At 44.4% G+C, this 13,041-nt stretch overlaps 1 long non-coding RNA gene across 4 annotated transcripts; it reads right to left on the reverse strand.

Moving 5' to 3' along the window:
- Positions 1 to 440: 440 nt before the first annotated feature.
- Positions 441 to 12,755, reverse strand: LOC132208733 (uncharacterized). 4 transcript variants are annotated; one of them, XR_009444866.1, is made up of 4 exons: positions 12,614 to 12,755; positions 10,757 to 10,909; positions 7,248 to 7,346; positions 441 to 1,649 (listed from the first exon to the last, which is right to left on the reverse strand). It is a non-coding gene; the product is annotated as an uncharacterized LOC132208733 (long non-coding RNA). The 4 variants fall into 4 exon arrangements; XR_009444863.1 differs by having other exon boundaries at positions 442 to 1,649; positions 10,824 to 10,909; XR_009444864.1 differs by lacking the exon at positions 12,614 to 12,755 and adding an exon at positions 12,555 to 12,610 and having other exon boundaries at positions 442 to 1,649; positions 10,824 to 10,909.
- Between the last annotated feature and the right edge of the window lie 286 nt (positions 12,756 to 13,041).

Genomic DNA, 13,041 nt, shown 5'->3' on the forward strand with positions numbered 1-13,041 from the left:
ACCCTCCAAGCAACATCCAACCCAGTCTCACACCCTGCCCTGCATTTTGCACACAAGACACTATGGGCAATTTAGCATTGTCATTCTACCGAATTTGCACATTTTTGGACTATGGGAAGAAACTAGAGCACCTGGAGGAAACCCACGCAGGCAGGGTCTGGGTAGGACACTCTTTTTAAGTTCAGTGTGAACTCGATGGGCTAAATGGTCTGCCTCCAGACTGGAGGGATTCTCTGATCTCCAGAAGCAAGCCCAAAAAGCATGGTTTGGATATAGCTAACAGGAGAATCAAAAACCAACTTCACAGTTACTCAGAAATTTGCTGCTCGTTAACCAGTCCCGATGAACCAGGAAATCCTTTTTCACATACTGTGCGGGCGGCTAGTCTTTAGTCAGTGAGAATGTGTCAATGTGTTGTGATAAATTGACTATTCCCAAACTCTACCTGACAGATACACAATTGATATTAACATTTTATCCACAATACCTGTACCTTTAATTGAGCAGGGATCAGTAACACCAGTACAAACAGCCCAAAACCATGGTTCACTTGATAGTGAGAGTGACAGCAAAATCCTTCAAATGTGCTTCTTTGTGAACTCACTGGTGTGTTAACAGTTTGGATAACTGAGTGAATGCTTTCCCCACTCAGAGCTCATGAATGGGCTCTCCCCAGTGTGAACCTGCTGGAACACAGGCAGGTAGGATGACCAAGTGAATGCTTTCTCACATTTAGAGCAGGTGAATGGTTTCTCCCCAGTGTGAACGCTCTGTAGGTGAGGTGAGCAAGTGAATCCCTTCCCACACTGGGAGCAGATGAATGGTCACTCCCCAGAGTGAAGTCGCTGGTGGATCAGCAGGCAATTCGAGTCAGCAAAGCCTTTCCCTCACGCAGAACAGGCCAACAGTCTCTCTCCAGTGTGAATTTGCTCGTGCATCAGCGGTTGAGATGTCTGAGTGAATGCTTTCCCACATTTCAAGCATGTAAATGGTTTCTCTACAGTGCGAACTCACTGGTGTTTAAGCAGGCTGGAGGACTGAGTGAATCCCATTCCACAATCAGAGCAGGTGAATGGTTTCTCTCCAGTGTGACTCTGGTGGTCAGTTTCTAGCTGGGATGGATTAAAAAATTCGTTCCTGCAATCTGCACATTTCCAGTCTCTCCCCAGTGTCACTGCGCTGGTGTTCGGACATTTCAGATGAATCTTCACAGACTCTTTACAGACCATGTGCATTTCTCCCCAGTGTGAATGCTGCTTTTTCCTCCAATGTTCAAAATCCTGAGATAACTGGGCTGTGATAAGCAAAGTGACTGTCAGAGCTGGATGTGGACCTGTTTGAATTCTCCAATTGCAGACTAAGCTTTCAAACAGAAAGCAAGTGCAGTGAGTGAGGAACCAGAAGAACAACCACAGATTGTGAAATGGAGAAATCCTCTGGACATTTATGGAGCGACACTTGGGAAATATGCTGGATCATCATTAGAACAAATTCAAATAAATATCCTCCAGGTAAGGGATCCAGTCAGTATTTGCACACAACTGCTGAAAGAGAGGTGGGAGAGCCAGGGAGCAAGGGCAGGCATTGTAACTCAGTCTTTCAGAGGGATCAAAAGGTTAAGAACAGTGCAGAAGTAAAATTGTGGAAATCTGAAATGAAAACAATTAAAAATGCTTAGTCAGAGTTGTACAGCATAAACCAATCCCTTTCATCCCAGTTGTCCATGCTGACCATATGTCCCAAATTAATCTAATCCCATTTGCAAGCAATTGACCCATATTCCTCTAAACCCTTCCTATTCACATACCCATCCAGATGCCTTTTAAATGTCATAATTGTACCAGCTTCCACCAGTTCCTCTGGCAGGTCATTCTACACAGGCACCACCCACTTTCCCTTAAAAAGTTTCCCTCTCAGCTTAAACCAATGTGTTTAGTTCCAGTCTCACCTACCCCAGGTAAACAACCTTGACTACTCACTCCATGCCCACCATAATTTTATTAACCTCTAAGGTAACCTCTCAGCCTTCAATGGTCCAGGGAAAATAGCCCCAGCATATTCGGCCTCTCCCTGCAGCTCAAAACTTCCAACATCCTTGTAAATCTTTTCTGCACCCTTGCTAAGTTTAACAGCATCATTCCTATTGCAGGGAGGCCCGAACTGAACACAGTATTCCAAAAGCAGCATCATCAATGCCTTGTTCAGCCTATAACATGACCTCCCAACTCCTACACTCAATGCACTGACCAATAAATGCAAGCATAGCAAATATCATCTTCACTACCTTCTGTACCTGCAATCCCCCTTCAAGGAACTGTGCACCTGCACCTCAAGGAGTGTCTGTCGTGTAACAGTCCCCATGGCCTCACCATTAACTGTTTAAGCACTTCCCTGATTTTCATTACCATAATGCAATAGCTCGCATTTATTCAAACTGAACTGATTGCTGTCACACCTCGGCCCATCGACCCATCTGACTAAGATCCCATTCTTCTTGGAGATAAACTTCTTTGCTGTTTACTACACCAACAATTTGTGTCATCTGCACACTGACTAACAATTCCTCCAATATGCATGCCACATGATTTGTATCAATGGCAAAAAGCAGTGGAACCAGCACCGATCCTTGCAGCACACTGCTGTTCATAGTCATCTAGACTGAGAAAAAAAACAGCACCCCCACCACGATCTTGTTTCCTACCTTCAAGCCAATTTTGTTTCAAATAGCTAGCTCTCCCTGGATTCCATTTGATCTAATCTTGCTAACCTGTCTGTCATGTGTAGTTTTGGTGAATGCCTTGCTGAAGCCCATTTAGACAATGTCCACTGCTTTGTCTTCTTCAATCTTCTTTGTCACTTCCTCAAAAAACTCAATCAAGTTAGTTTCTCAAGATTTCCCACTCACAAAGCCATGTTGGCTATCCCTAATCAGTCTTTGCTTCTCTCAACACATGCAAACCCTGTCCCTCAGATTCCCCTCCAGCAATTAACCCCCCACTGACATCAGGCTCAATGGTCAATGGTCCTCTAGCTTTTCCTTAAAGAATGGCACCAGATTAGCCACTCAGCCTTCTGGCACTTCACCAGTGTCTCAGTGATGCAGATATCTCAGCAAGGCTACTGCAATTACTTCCCCAGCTTCACACACTTTGTGGATAACACCTGATCATGTGCCAGGGACCTATTCACCTTTATGCAGTTTTAGACGTCCAGCACCTAGACCTCTGTAATATGGACACTTGTCAACTTATTATTTATGTCTCCAAGTTCTCTAGCTTCCATATCCTTCTCTGCTGTAACTACTAATGTGAAATACTCATTCACATCTCAGCCTGCAGTTCCACACAGACAGCCTTGTTGATCTTGAAAGGGGCCCTGTTTGGTCCCAAGTTGCTTTTTTGTCCCAAATGAAGTGTCAGAATCTCTTGGATAAGGATAGCTCATGTCTCCTTTTTGACATCTTCATTTCCCTTGAGTATACTCCTACTGCCCTGATACTTCGAGGGATTGACCCAGTTCCTGCTGTCATTACCTGACATGCGCTGCCTTCTTTTTCTTGACCACAGCCTCAATTTTTTCAGTCGTCCAATAGCCCCGACAATTACCAGCCTTGCCCTTCACATGAACAGGAACATACTGTCTTTGGACTCTCCCTATTTTATTTTTGAAGGCCTTCCACTTTCCAAGTATACCGTTAACTGCATATTACCTCTCCCGATCATAGTTTGGAAGTTCTTGCCCAATACTGTCAAAGTTGGACTTCCTCCAATTTAGAAATGTATATGAAATATACAACTTTTATATTTAAACTGATCACATCTGTTTGCATCTGGCACATATTCCTCTAAACCTTTCTTATATATGTCCTAATTCAAATGCCTTTTAAACAATGTGACTGTACCTGCATCCACCCCCTCCTCTGAAAGTTCGTTTCACACATGAACCACACTGTAAAAGAAAAATTGTCCCTCATATCTTTTTCAAATATGTCTTTCTCCTCTCACCTTACATGTCCCCTTGTCGTAATCACCCAACCTAGGGGAAAAAACCATTAATATTCACATAATCTGTGCCCCTCATGTTTTTATGAGGATTTGTAAGGTCACCCCGTAACCTCCTATGCTCCAGTGAGAAAAGTTTAAGCTTTGGCAGTCTCTTTTGATAATTGAGCCCTCCATTCCTGGCAATATCCCAGCAAGTCTTTTCTGACCTGTCTCCAGTTTAATAATAATGTCCTTCCTGTAACAGGGCGACCAGAACTGCACGCAATACCTCAAATGAAGCCTCAACGATGTCCTGTACAACCTCAACATAACACCCCAACTCCTATACTCAAAGGAGTGAGCAATGAAGGCAAGTGTGCACAACAATTTACTAACCACCCTGTCGGCCTGTCTCCATAAACTTCGAAGAATTATGCAGTGAATCTCAGCATTTCTCTGTTCCACAACACTACCCTGGGTGTGACCATCAATTGTGTAATTCCTACCCTTGTTCATTTTACCAAAATACAATAATTCACATTTATTCAAATTGAGCTTCATCTTCTACTCCTCAACCCATTGACCCAATTGATTAACATGTCACCCTCATCTGAGATAACCTTCACTAACCACTATACCAACAATTCAGTATCATCTGCAAACTTAGTAATCTTGTCCCTTAAATTCTCATCCAAATCGTTAGTGTAAATGAGAAACACAAGTGGGCTGTACCGATTGCTGTGGAACACGCTGGTCACAGAACTCCGCTCTGAAAAATCCTCCAGCACCACGTTCTCTCCTGTAACTAAACCAATTTTGTTTCCAATTAGCAAGGTCTTCCTGAATCACATGTGATCTAACTTTACAGATTAGTCTACCATGTGCAACCCTGACAAAAGCTTCACTCTCATTCTAGAGGTGTTGCAAATCTGACCCAAGTCCCCTGCCATTTGTCCATGGCCCTCTTGATCATTCCTTGAAAAGTTAAATCCCAAATCTTTGGGAATAACTACTGAATCTGCATCCAGCTGCCATTTGGACTGTTCCAGATCCTGGGATCTTGCTGAGTCAAGTAATCTTCAAGTTTTCACCCTGCATTATTTGCCAATTACCTGAATGTTGTATTCTGCAGTTACCAAACATTGCCACAATGTTAATCTTTTTTCTCTCTCTGCAAACTAATATCCTGGAAACAAACCTACGACTCAACTAAATCATTGCTAATCAGCCCCAAGGAGAATCATCCGAGCTTCTGTTAGCTCTCTCCAAACCAGAAACCCATCATAATTTTAGATAACAAAGTGTGGCGCTGAATGAACAGAGCAGGCCAAGCAGCATATGCTGTGTTCATTCAGCTCCACGCTTTGTTATCTCAGATTCTCCATCATCTGCAGTTCCCATCATCACCCATCATAATTGTAACTTACTTATGGGATGTGGTCTTTGCTGCCCAGACTAATATTGACTGTCCATTTTTATTTGATTTGGAGAAAGTGGCGGTGAACCACTTTCTCTCACTAATGCACTCCGTGTACTGTAAGTGCACCACTGTGTCGTTTAGATGATAATCCACCCTGGAGCCTCACCTCACTCCCTATCGCAGGAATCATACCTCAATCCTCACTACCCTCCCTATCATGAAAATGACCCTGGAGCCTGCACTATTGCAGGCTCCACCGTCGAGCCTTACCACCTTTCCTATCACTGGAATCTCTCCCCAGCCTCACAACCTGCCTACTGTTGGAATCCCCCTCTAGCCTCAGAACTCTCACGGTCTCTGTAGATTCCTCCAGTCTCTCAAGCCTCCTTATCTCGAATCTCCTCCAGCCTCAACACCCTCCTATCTCTGTAAATTCCTCCAGCCCGTATAAACTTCCTTAGATGTGTAATTGCCTTAACCCTCACAAACCTCCTTCTATTTGAGGTCTCCTCCAGCCTCTCAATCCTCACCATTTCTGCAACTTCCTCCAATCTCACACTTTTCCCTATTTTCGTAATCTTCTCCAGTCTCAGAACCCTTCCAGTCTCTAATATCCTCCATCCTCACAAATCTCAACATGTCCCTTCCTCTAATACAGTCCTAATGATGATGCCCCATTTTTATTCCTCCACTTGATGGCAGCACTTGCAATTTCCTGGGCTTCAAGCTCCAGAATTTCTTGGTGAACTGCTTCATCTCGAGACCTCACTTGTCTCCCCAAAACATTAACCATCTATTCAATTATCATCTATTCTAATATCTCCTTTCCGAGAGGGAAAACAAAAACATTGCTTGAACTATTGCTTGGCATCTTCTCTGTGAAGTGTCTCGGATGGTGGCCCATCCAGCCTCTGCCAGTTAAAAACCACCACCTAACTATTCTAATCTAATTTTCCAGCAGTTGGCCCATAGACCTGTCTGCGTTGGCATCACAAGTGTGCATCTAAATATGTCTTAAACGCTATGAGGATCTCTGTGCCTACCACCCTCACAGACAGTGAGGTTCAGTGCCAGTGTCACAGCATGATGAAATCACAGACAGGAACAGAGACGAGCTGAGTCTGTGCAAACCAAAGATCCCCCACACACTGTGAAGGACGGGAGGGTCCCTGATAGGGGGCGGAGGAGATTTAACAGAATGGTTTGTAAAGAAGAGTTGCATGGTTCGGCCTGTTTTTTTTAACATTCTTCTTTCATGTGACTTGGGCGTTGCTGGTACAGCGCGAATATCCATCTATAATAGATGGACTCTCCTTCTCAAACTCTCCACTCGCCTGGGGTGTGGTAATCTTCAGGTTAAACCAGCCCAATGATCAGGTCGGAAAAAGGAGACTTTACTTTTGGCACAGAGATGCCACTGTGCCTCGGTGGTGTAGAGGGGAATGTTGAATGTGGTGGCTGGGACACAACTCTGACAGTGCGCTTCATCTGGAGGATGTTCACTTTTTCTAACAGTGTTGGGGCTGTACTCATGCAGGGAAGTGAAAAATGTTCCAACACAATCCAGACGAGTGCCTTATAGACAGCAAACAGTCATTGGGGAATCAGATGTTTGAAGAAACTGAGATTGTTCTCCTTGTAACAAAGGATTTTGAGGGACCTTTGATAGAGGTGTTGACAAAAGAAACAGTTCAGGATGATAAAATGTACACTCATGACTGATCATGAAAAAGATTACAGGACATATACTGAAAATTTTAGGAATGATCTATTGAGAGAATGGGGTGATTTAAGAGAAAAAAATTACACGGCAAATGAGAAGTGAGCAGGAACACAATACTCACACAATACGAATATCCAGATGTTGATGAATTGAGTAATTCTGTCAGAGTTTGGTGTTACAATTATTGAGTTTCCCCACCTGAAAGTCCACTTGTAATATCCTGTAACACAAATTCATAAAATCCATCACTGTCAGTCCGGGTAGAAATTCACAACATCTCCTCATCCTGGCCGAAGATAACTGTGAATTGTCCCTATTGCACGTTATCCCATGTGGAGGCCAGTAATCGATTCAGGGAGAAATCTATTTGGGTTTCTAGGAATTTCCACCTTGGAACTTCATGTCACTGACCAGAACTGCAGATCTTTGACACATGGCAAAGAATGGCCAAGATTTAGTGACAGGAAAGAGAGAATAGAGATGGAGTGGGATTTTCTAACGACAGTGAAGTCAAATATTAAAACCAATATTTGACTTCACTGTCATTAGAAAATCCCACTCCACCAAAATGTTCCAACACAATCCAGACGAGTGCCAGGACAATATCTGAACTGGAATGGGGGAAGAGGCAAAGAGGAGGAGAAATAAGAGAGACGCAGAATGTTTGTGATTTAGCAGGAATAGGGCAAAGGATTAAGACGAGCTCTGATAAGGCTTGACACAAGACTGGAGAAAGATGCATGTTCAGGTCTAAAACGACGAGCAACGTGCAAGGCAATTTGGTTTGATGGGCTAGTGGCAGAGAGGGAAGCAACAGAGTCATCTGATTTGGATTGCCTCAATCTTAATGATATGGAGTTTCTATGTGTCTCCCTCACTTGTTGTTGGAGGGGAGGATGGAGGAGACAGGATGATGGACAACGACCTCCGAGACACTTCACAGAGAAGATGCCAAGCAATAGTTCAAGCAATGTTTTTTTTCCCTCTCGGGAAATGAGATATTAGAATAGATGACTCGCCAGTGTTAGAGTGAACAAACCTAATGATTTAACTTTTATCTCGTAAATTAAAATGTACAACAGAAGTCCGCGCTTGAATGCCATCTCAGCAGATGGTGGAATTTGAATTAAATTAAAAAAAACGGAATTAAGAATCAACTGGTTGCCATGGAACCATTGCTAATGGCAGAAAAAGAAAAAAAATTAATGTCCTTCAGGGAAAGAAATTTGCCAACCTCAGCAAGCCACTCAGTTGCAAATCACTGCAAAGCCTCAACAAAGGAATGATGCTGGGTGGAACACTTGGCATCTGCCAAGGCACGAGGAAAGACAACTGCAGAATCAGCCCTATCGACTCCATAAACTCCTCCTTACTAATATCTGGGGGCAAGTGGCAAAATTTGGAGAGAGGGCTCAAAGACGAGTCAAGAAACAGCGTCGTATGCATAGAATTTACCTTATAGAAAAGTGACACACGCCACCATCACTGTCCTTAGTGAAGGCCTGTCCCAGGAGCAGGACAGACGTGACAGCACAGTGCTATCCTGATCGCAGTAATTGAACTGGGAGTCAAACATTGACTCTGCCACCTGGAAGACTCATGGCTCCTGCTGAATTCCATGAACCATCCTCCCTCAGTTGATAAATTGGCAACAGTGTTATCCCTAGATTATTACTCCAGAGACACTGACATCATTCCGGGGTCCTGGGTTCAAATCCTGCCATGGCAAATGGTGGAATTTGAATTAAATAATGATCTGGAATTAATAGTCAAATGACGACCATGAAACCATTGCTGATTATTTGGGTTCACTTATGTCCTTTCAGGAAGGAAATCTGCCATACTTACCTGATCTGCATGACATGCAACTCCAAACCCACAGCAATGTGGTTGACTCTTAACTGCCTTCAGGGAAATCAGGGACAGGCAATAAATGCTGGTCCAGCCAGCGATTTCCACATCCCAAGAGTGAATTTTGATTAAAAACTCCATGTTAAACAGCACTTGGAGTAAGCACAGAGTGTAAATGGCAGTAAGTGTACTCAATGCCCTCCATCAGGAGTAGTTCACAGCAGGATTACCAATCAAGCTGGTCAGGTCCTAAAGGACAAAGCTGACTTTCTGGGACTGCAGCAGGTGCTGACACAACCAACAGAAGGGAAAAACATAGATCTCATTCTCACAAATTTCCCAGCTGCAGATGCAAATGTCCGTGACAGTAATGGTAACAGCAACCACCGCACAGTCCTGTGGAGACAAAGCATCATCTTAAACTTGAGAATACCCTCCATGGCGTTGAGTGGCACTAACTTCGGCTAAATGGGACAGACTTGGAACAGATATAGGGGCTCAAAACCAGATATCTTTGAAGCTTTGTCGGACATCAACAGCAGCAGAACTTTCCAGCACAATCTGAAACCTCATGGGCCAGCATATTGTGCACTCAACCATTACCATTGATCCAGGGGAACCACACTGATTGAATGGATAGTATAGGAGGGCATGCCAAGAGCAGCACCAGGCATAGCTAAAATTAAGGTGCCAGAGTCCTTCTCCAGAGGTCCCCAATATCACAGATGTGAGTTTTCAACCAATTTGATTCATTTCAAATGATATTAATAAATGGAGGAATAGTGCAGCAAAGATTATGGGCACTGGCAACAGTACCGATGACTTGTGCTCTAGAGCTTGCTACATGCCAAGACAAACTGTTTCAGTCCTGCTACAGCACTGGCATCTGCTGACAATTTGGGAAATTGCCCAGGTCTGTTCAGCACAAAAACACAGCAAATCCAACCCGACCAATTTCCCCTCAAGCAGTCTACTCTCTATCTTCAGTAAAGTGATGGAAGGTGTTGTCAACAGTGGAGCTAAGCAGCACTTAGCAGTAACATGCTCAGTGACAGTCAGTTTGGGTCAAGCCAGGCACTCAGTTCCTCATCGTATTACAGACTTGATCCACAAATTCACACACAGATGAATTCCTGAGGTGAGGTGAAGGCAACAGCAGAGTCCTGCACAAAAACCATTTCGTTCCACTTCAGTGACAATGACACCTTAGTTTCAGCTCATCTGCTGAACCTCTCATCTATTCCTGCGTTACCTCTAGACTTCACTATCCAAACACACTCCCAGTTGACCTCCCACATTCAACGCCCCTGTAATCTCAAGAATACATAAAATTCTGCTGCGCTTATGTTCATTTGTAACAAAACCTGTTCACACATCACTGCTGTACTCCCTGTCGCACAAAGTCTCCTATTTATAAGCAACAATTTAAAATTCTCACCCATGATTTAATTCCTGGCCGTGATGACCCATGTTTCCCTGCACCACGCAACCTTCAAGACTCTGTTGGAGTCTGAAAGTAAATGATAGTCAATGTATTCAATCATTTCTTCACTATTGGAGGCTGTTTCTACAGTTGCCAGGCAACATGGTCTGGAATTCCTATGATAAACCTCTCAGATTTGCTTTCCTGCTTTAAGATAGTCATGAAAATCTGTGAATTTGGTCATGTTTTTGTTCAACTAATCTAATATGGCCTTACATCAAAAGTTTCTTGATAATATTTTTGTGGAATTTTAAATATGATAAAAATACATCCAGTTTGCTGATTTGGACACACACCATCAGCTCTTCAGTATCGCTAGATGAATGATCTGTGACTTCTCAAATGACCGCATTGTGGGAGCACCTTCATCATATGAACTGCAGCAGCACATGAAAGTTGAACATCACATTTTCCACAGGCAACAGGGCTTTGGCAACGATCGCTGGTATCTGTGGAAGGAAAAAAACAGAGTAAATATTGCAGAAGTGCAAAAATGAACGACAGAATAAAAAAAAACTGTCAAATTTGGTGGTCTGAAATGGAAGAAAAATGCACTCTCTGCCAAAATATTGCCTGACTTTGAAAGACGCCATTCAAAAATTAATCTGGTAAGACAGCAGCGCACAGTTAGGAGGTGGACAGCAATGGAAAATTCAGTTACAACAGGTATAAGAAACTAACAGTAAAATACTAAACAGAGATCAAATATATCCATCATTAGAGACTGGAGAGATCAGTCGCCGACAAAGCTGCGATCAGGAAGCACAGAATTAAGTTAGCAGTGCTAGCTGCTATGATCCCACACTCTGGGAAAGAAATCCAGAAGAAACAAACATTTAACTTGGTTTGAATTTGCTCTGTGTAATTTCATTTCATTTCTGAAGAAGGTTCCAGACTCAAAACGCAGGCAGTGCCGATGCAGTCATCCATGAACTGGAGGAAGAGGTGGGATTCGGGGCCAGTGTCGGTATGGAAGAGAGATTGTTCCACATAACCAACAAAGAGGCAGGCACAGCTTGGGCCCATGCAGGTACCCATGGCCACCCCCTTTGTCTGGAGGAAGTGGGAGGAGTTGAAAGAGAAGTTGTTGAGCGTGAGGACGAGTTCACTTAGGCACACAAGGGGGTCAGTGGAGGGGAACTGGTCAGACCTGCAGGACAAGAAAAGGCATCGGGCTTTTAGGCCACGTGCATTGGGAATGCAGGTGCTAATGTGGTATACTGCCTCTGCTGCACCTGTTGTGGCCTCCTCTACATCAGGGAAATTTGGGGACTGCTTTGCAGAATATTTACACTCAGTTCACAATAAACAACTGCACCTTCCAGTCCCATTCCACCGACATGTCCATCATGGGCCTCCTACAACACAATAAAGATGCCACCCAAAGGTTGCAGGATCAGCAACTCATATTCTGCTTTGGAACCCCGCAGCCCAATGGTATCAATGTGGATTTCACAAGCTTCAAAATCTCCCCATCCCCCAAAGGCAGTCCAACACCAGCCCAGCTCATTCCCCCCCTCACTAACCCATTGTTCCTCTCACCTACCCGCTTCTCTCATATCAAGCTACACCCCCATTTACTACCTGCTAACCTCATCCCACCCCCTTGACCTATTCATCCTCCTTAGACTGACCTATCCCCTACCTCCCTCCCCACCTACACTCACCTTTACCGGCTCCAACCCCGTCTCTTTAACTTGTCTGTCTCCTCTCCACCTGCCTCCCCCTCTCTCCCTATTTATTTCAGAATCCCCTTCCCCTCCCCCATTTCTGAAGGGTGTAGGCCCGAAAACGCCAGCTTTCCTGCTCCTCTGATGCTGCCTGTCCTGTTGTATTCCTCCAGCCCCACACCTTGTTCTCTCACTTTCAGCCAGAGACGGCTGCGCATGCGCCCAGCTTCACCTCCGCCCTCAAAGTTTCAATGCTACCGCGCATGCGCCCCGCTGATCATTGCCCCCAATAAAGATGATGGCGGTCACACGGGCCTATCGCCATCTGAGGCATTGATTTGTTTTCTGCAAACGTGAGCCTGGGAGTTTCAAATGTGGGTTTTCCGACGTGCACTCCCAAGACCATACGGATATCACTTCCCACCTGCTTTCTGCCGTTTTGCCTTCTTCACCGTGTCCTGCTCTTACATCAATTGCACAAACCTTAGTCTCAGCGAAGGGGCCAGGCACAAAATGTGAGCATTCCTGCTCCTCTGATACTTCTTGGCCTGTTATATTCATCCAGCCCTACACCTAAGTATCTCGGAGTCTCCAGTTCCGACTGTGCTCAGCGAACCTGCACGGATCACGTGGTTTGCACTGATCCAGCCCCCTCTTCATTCCGATTGGTTAGAAGGGCAGAGACGTCCGCCCGGTCATCACGTCAAACCTGTATTCCTATTGGTCCCACACTGACATCAATCAACCTGACGCAATTGTGACCTGTAGCATGCGCAGTGCTTTCTGTTGTCATTGTCATCAGACTCTGACACTTTGAGACAAATGAGGCTGAGAACTGGATGAGAAAGATTGTTACATTAGCGATCCTGGGGCTTTAATAAGTCGCTCTGAGGATGGGGCACTGCACCCAA

This window comes from Stegostoma tigrinum, unplaced genomic scaffold (genome assembly GCF_030684315.1).
Source record: "Stegostoma tigrinum isolate sSteTig4 unplaced genomic scaffold, sSteTig4.hap1 scaffold_53, whole genome shotgun sequence".
In the NCBI taxonomy this organism is placed as follows: Eukaryota; Metazoa; Chordata; class Chondrichthyes; order Orectolobiformes; family Stegostomatidae; genus Stegostoma; species Stegostoma tigrinum.